General features: G+C 38.6%; 1 protein-coding gene across 1 annotated transcript in view; it reads left to right on the forward strand.

Annotated features, from left to right (window-relative positions):
* Positions 1-6,116, forward strand: part of LOC106880967 (uncharacterized) — a 42,664-nt gene that overhangs the window by 347 nt on the left and 36,201 nt on the right. The window lies entirely within an intron of this gene.

Consider the following 6,116-nt stretch of genomic DNA (forward strand, 5'->3'; position numbering starts at 1 on the left):
TATATATATGAAAGTGAGTAAAAAATAATACCAATGAAAATTGCATTACTTTCCGGACTACCCTCGTATATAAATGAATACACAAACGTAGTCAATACTGTCCTACACTACACACACACACACACACACAACATATACATATCACACGTATTCACATACATAAATATTGATACACACACATACGAATACATACATACACACACACATCTATGTTTATGTACGTATATGTCAAAACGAAAGTGAAAGTACGAGGAAGTAAAGAAAATATAAGCGCTGAGTGGTGGGAGGAGGAATAACTATACGGTTTCGAATACAAATCAAAATATGTTTTTCGGACCCAAATATGGTTTTCGTATCTATCTATCTATCTATCTATCTATCTATCTATCTATCTATCTATCTATCTATCTGCTTGTTTGTGTCCACCCCTCTTTCTCGTCTCTCTCAGTTCCTCCTATCTTTTTCATTTTGATGTCATTCACTATTTGATGTCTTCTGCCTCTCACCACTTATATCAGCTTGTATATGCTTGTATATTCATGTAGTCGCGCATGTACGTATGGCACTTACGCAACACACGTGTACGCCTATGTAACAGACATGCACAGTAAATAACATACGGCCGGGCAAACATGTTATATATGTATATATAATATATATATATATATATATGTGTGTGTGTGTGTGTGTGTGAGAGTATATGACATTCCTTCGATATTGGTCAACAGAGTGTCGGTGAGAGAAGACGATGTTATTCACCCTCTTTATGTATGTCATGATGTAAGGTTGTGTGGGTGAATGTACCAATATCGAAGGATTGCAAGATCTGTGTGTTTGTGCGTGTGTGTGTGTGTGTGTGTGTGTGTGTGAATGTATGTGTGAATGTATTGGGAAAAAAAGTGAGAATGTGATAAAATTAGAATTATGAGATTTCATGAAAGCAAAAACAGAATATTTTTGTTACTTTCTCTATTTGTCTTTTCTCTTCTTGCCTTTTCCTTTCGCTGTTTCGCTTTTCGTCATTTTTCTTGTATTCTTATAAATTGAATAATCAACAAATATGTCGAGAGAAAAAAATATAGAATTAAATCTGATCAATATGGCGGCTTGCCAGTCCTGTATGTTGAGCGAAAGGCGACCAACAGGAATGACATACCTGGGTTTTATTTCTTAACACTTTTGTAGGAATGATTTGGCATCCTTAAAAACAAAACACATATTGACGGCTTCGGTAAAGAAGTCATTTATACATGTTTTTTTTCTTTTAATGTTGCCTATGTTTTAGCCACGTGATTGAGTACGAACATAACCGCCAAGGATTGCGATTTTGTTTGTTTTGTGGTTGAGAGGGTCAAAAATTGAAATAAATAGCAGGAACGTTATAAGGAACATAATAAGTTGACCATTAATGTATTTTATTTTCTCCTCTCATTGGAAACGGAATGGTTTTATGTATACAACATACTTGCATTTAAAGCACTTCCCGCCCTGTACATAAACACAAATACTCCTCCTACTTACATGAAAACAATGGCCCACACACGTCCTAAACGGTGACCGGTAAATAAAGTCACAATTTTGACTAGGAAAAAAATCACAGGAAAAAAGTTACAATTAATTTATGGCGGCCGGTAATAAAGTCACAGTTAATTTATAGGATCCGGACAAACCCCACCTAGGACAAAACCCCCCGGGCAAAACCCTACTGGACAAAACCCCTGTGACTTATTTCCTGTGACTTTATTACCGTGGCTTTTTCCCTGTAACTTTTATACCTGGATTCGTCCTAAACATATGGTATCTTATGCTATTGGCATCCCTAAGTTGTTTAATTTCTAAATGATTCTGTTTTCCTTCTAACACAAATGTACAATCTTGTGTTGTCGCTGTCGCGATGGTATTAGCAAAGGCTGTCATCGCGATGATCCTGATTCAACAGTTTAATGACGGAACGTAATTAGTCAGCTGGACGACTAATTGCGACCTGCGGATCCATAGATTCGGAAATGTCATTCCTTCGTTTAGTATCATACATGCTGTAAATCTTGACATAACAGCAGTTAAATTAATTGCATGCTGTGTCCAACGCGTGGAAGTCAGACTCGTTAGCGTAGCAACGCACAGGGTTAGTGCCTCGTGGGCAAGAACACTCGGTGTCCTCAATTTAATTAACAGACATCACAAGAGCATATTTTGCGACTACAGGAGAATGACTCCCTATTTCGTTCTCGACCCCTTTTTAACCTTGTTTGAGAATGTTGTGGTGTATCCATTGTGAAATCAAAAATGTTCGTTGCCTAATATCAATAGATTCAAAACACATATCAATAAACGATATTATTTACTTGATGTTTTTGAGTAGAATCTTATTCAGACTGTGAAATTTGAAAAACATACGTACATCGATCCATTCACACACACACACACACACACACACACACACACACACACACACGTACATCTATCTTTACATAACACAGGCAATCCTTCGATATTGGTACCTGACGTCATTCATCCATGCAATCTTCCCTCATGACGTAGCTAACGAGGCTAGGTTAGAAAAAAAGGGTGAATGACCGCGTCTTCTCATACCGACACGCTGTAGACCAATATCGAAGGATCGCCCATAATACGTATATGTGTATAAACATGCTGAGAGCCCCTTCGGTCATGACTGACCATAGGATTGCACCTAGTGAGTTACCCTCCAAGGCACAAGTCCAGGCAATGATGTTTATGGAAAACCAGCAATCATCCATGCATACCAGTTTCCCCTCTCCACACCACCGATGTTATCCAAGGGAAAGGCAAAGGCTGATACAGCTTGGCACCAGTGACATCAGAACTCATTTCTACAGCTGAGTGAACTGGAGCAATGAGAAATAAAGTGTCTTGCTCAAGAATACAACACGCAGCCCGGGCCGGGAATTGAACCCACAACCTCACGATCGTAAGCTCGACGCTCTAACCACTAAGCCATGCGCCTTCACTATATAAACATACATATATACATACGTACTTACAGAGAGCCGGCTCAAGGTACCGGCAACTCAGGCAGTTGCCCGGGGCGCTATGTGCTATCTAGTCTTCATTTTCATTTTTTCACCTTGTAAAAATTTTAAAAAATTTTACTTGTAAGGGCGCCGAAGTTCAGCTTGACCTGGGCGCCAGCAACCCTAGGTCCTGTCCTGTACATACATACATCATGGGCTTGACGAGAATGTCCACTGAAGAGGATATGGATCCACCATTATCTGCATAATTTGTGCAACCTTCACCCCGAAAAATTACATAATTAAAATAGATGTTAGATAAGAATTGTATTTGTATCGAGCCATGAAGCTATGAGTGGGCGTCCGAACCTGTCAATCACCCCTCCCTCCTTGTCACTCGGAATTATACATGTATGTGGTGGGGCGATCAGCAAGGCGTTTATTTTAATGCAAGCATTACCGAAGTCTTACAGTCGTTAGAGACAACAGATAAATCAGTAAATTCTGCTTATCATTTAGAAAACTCCATTAAGCATTAGGTGACAAATACAAAAGTAGGAGTGGCTGTATGGTAAGTAGCTTGCTTACCAACCACATGGTTCCGGGTTCAGTCCCACTGCGTGGCACCTTGGGCAAGTGTCTTCTACTATAGCCTCGAGCCGACCAAAGCCTTGTGAGTGGATTTGGTAGACGGAAACTGAAAGAAGCCCATCGTATATATGTATATATGTGTGTGTGTGTATGTGTTTGTGTGTGTGTGTGTGTGTGTCTGTGTTTATCCCCCTAACATTGCTTGACAACCGATGCTGGTGTGTTTACGTCCCCGTAATTTAGTGGTTCGGCAAAAGAGACCGATAGAATAACTACTAGGCTTCCAAAGAATAAGTCCTGGGGTCGATTTGCTCAACTAAAGGCGGTGCTCCAGCATGGCCACAGTCAAATGACTGAAATAAGTAAAAGAGTAGAATGATTTCAGATCGTGTCGAATGATTTAGAAAAGTAAATTTCATAAATTGGAACAAATTCAACAGCTTCAAACTCCAAAGTGTTACTCAACAAAAAAAAAAGAAAAAGGTATATAAGCTTATAAAATTTCCAACACCGACGAATCACCCCAAAGCTAGTACCATGTTAAGGAACGGGCACTCTCGGCAGTGGTCCGGGGCGGGCTGGGGGATGGAGTATTACAGATCTAGGGGCCCAATACTGGTCTATGTTATGACGTGGCTTGCTGTCAGTAAGTAAATACTATAAGGCCCAGTGCGTTGATTCGACCGGGAACTCACAATGCTACTAAGACAGTCCAGCCGTGTCCAGCACATCGTGCTTCCATCCTTTTGTTGCATCATTTAATATTTTCATCAAATATGAGACGGTGCCTGTTCTTGCCATTATTTAGTTCAGGATCAGACCTAATTTAACAGACCTGTGATCAAAGAACTTTCCAACCGTGATCATCCCATATTATAGTTTCTTTATATCCACATTTTCCGAAAATATCAGATTTTCTTTAAAAAAAAAAAACAAAAAAAAACAACAACCCAAAACGGAATATAATTTGATAGAATTTGCTTATATCTAGCAGATCAAGCGAAAGCGTAGAAGTTCCCTCAAAGTGTATGTAGAATGGGATATTCTGGAAGGTGCAAAGTGAACTTGGTTCGAACCCGAACGGAACAGCTGTTACACTTATTGATGCTATGCATCCAATCACAGTCTTTGGATTGTAATATTCCTGATATTGTGTTGGTATATCTCAGGCATCATGGTTAGAGTATAATAAGATAACAGAGTATCGCCGTTAGGAGTAGAGGTTTGGAATGTAAAGGAGGAGGAGGAAATAGAATGAATTAAAATTTAAATAAAACAAGATAAATTGAATTATGAGGAGGTTTAATTTTCGTGATAGATTTAAGGATTCAAGAGTTTTAAAAGTTCGTGGATGTAAGAGATTAAGTATATGTAAAATAAACCTCCTCATCTTCTTTTATTTTATTTCAGTTTATTATTGTTCCACCCTCCTCCTTTACCTTCCTAATTTCTTCAACTAATGGCGTTACCCCGTTATCTTATTCTACAGAAATTGTGTGCTTGTGTTTGCTAATGTTGGTTTGAATTGCGTAGGAGGGTTTAGTAGTCTTCTTTGGGATGTCCGTTTTCAGCCAGTCGAGCTGTAATATATCTCATACAGGAAAGCGACGAGCTGGCAGAAATGTTAGCACGCCGGGTGAAAATGCTTAGCGGTATTTCGTACCCGTCTTTACGTTCTGAATTCAAATTCTGCTGAGGTCGACTTTGCCTTTCATCCTTTCGGAGTCAATAAATTAAGTACCAGTTGCGTACTGAGGTGGATATATCGACTGGCCCCCTCTCCCAGAATTCCGGGCCTTATGCCAAGAGTAGAAAAGAATAAATCACACACATGCTTCTTTATTAGTATTGTAGTTGTGTTCAGGAGTATTTTAAATGTGTTTTGCTGTTTTGTTAAAATACATACGTACATGTATGTATGTACGACGGGCTTTTTTTCAATTTCCGTCTACCAAATCCACTCGCAAGGCTTTGGTCGGCCCGAGGCTATAATAGAAGATTCTTGCTCAAAGTGTCACGCAGCTTACTACACAACCACGCCTTGTGTAATAATGTTTTTTTTTTTATTTTCATTTTCTTCCTAAACGTGTGTGTGTTCTAATTATGCTCGTGCACCATTTTGCTTTCTTCACTTTAGCTTTTTACGAGTTGCAAATTTTTTTTGAGCTGTTTGTATATAATTCCTGGTATAGTTGCCTTCTCTGCGCGCGTGTATATCTGTACGTATGTACGTACGTGTATATGTATGTATGTATGTATGTATGTATGTTCTTTTCTTTCTCTTTTTAATTTAGGGTAAATTTTGTTCGGTTGAGAAAGAAAGCATCTTGTTTTAGCCATCATCCTTTAAATCTTAAGAAGGTATTGCAGACTTTTATGTATGTATGTATGTATGTATGTATGTATGTATGTATGTATGTATGTATATATGCATGTATGCATGTATGCATGTATGTATGTATATATATGTGTGTATGTATGTATGTATGTATGTATGTATGTATGTATATATGCATGTATGCATGTATGTAT

This window comes from Octopus bimaculoides, chromosome 16, assembly GCF_001194135.2.
Source record: "Octopus bimaculoides isolate UCB-OBI-ISO-001 chromosome 16, ASM119413v2, whole genome shotgun sequence".
In the NCBI taxonomy this organism is placed as follows: domain Eukaryota; kingdom Metazoa; phylum Mollusca; class Cephalopoda; order Octopoda; family Octopodidae; genus Octopus; species Octopus bimaculoides.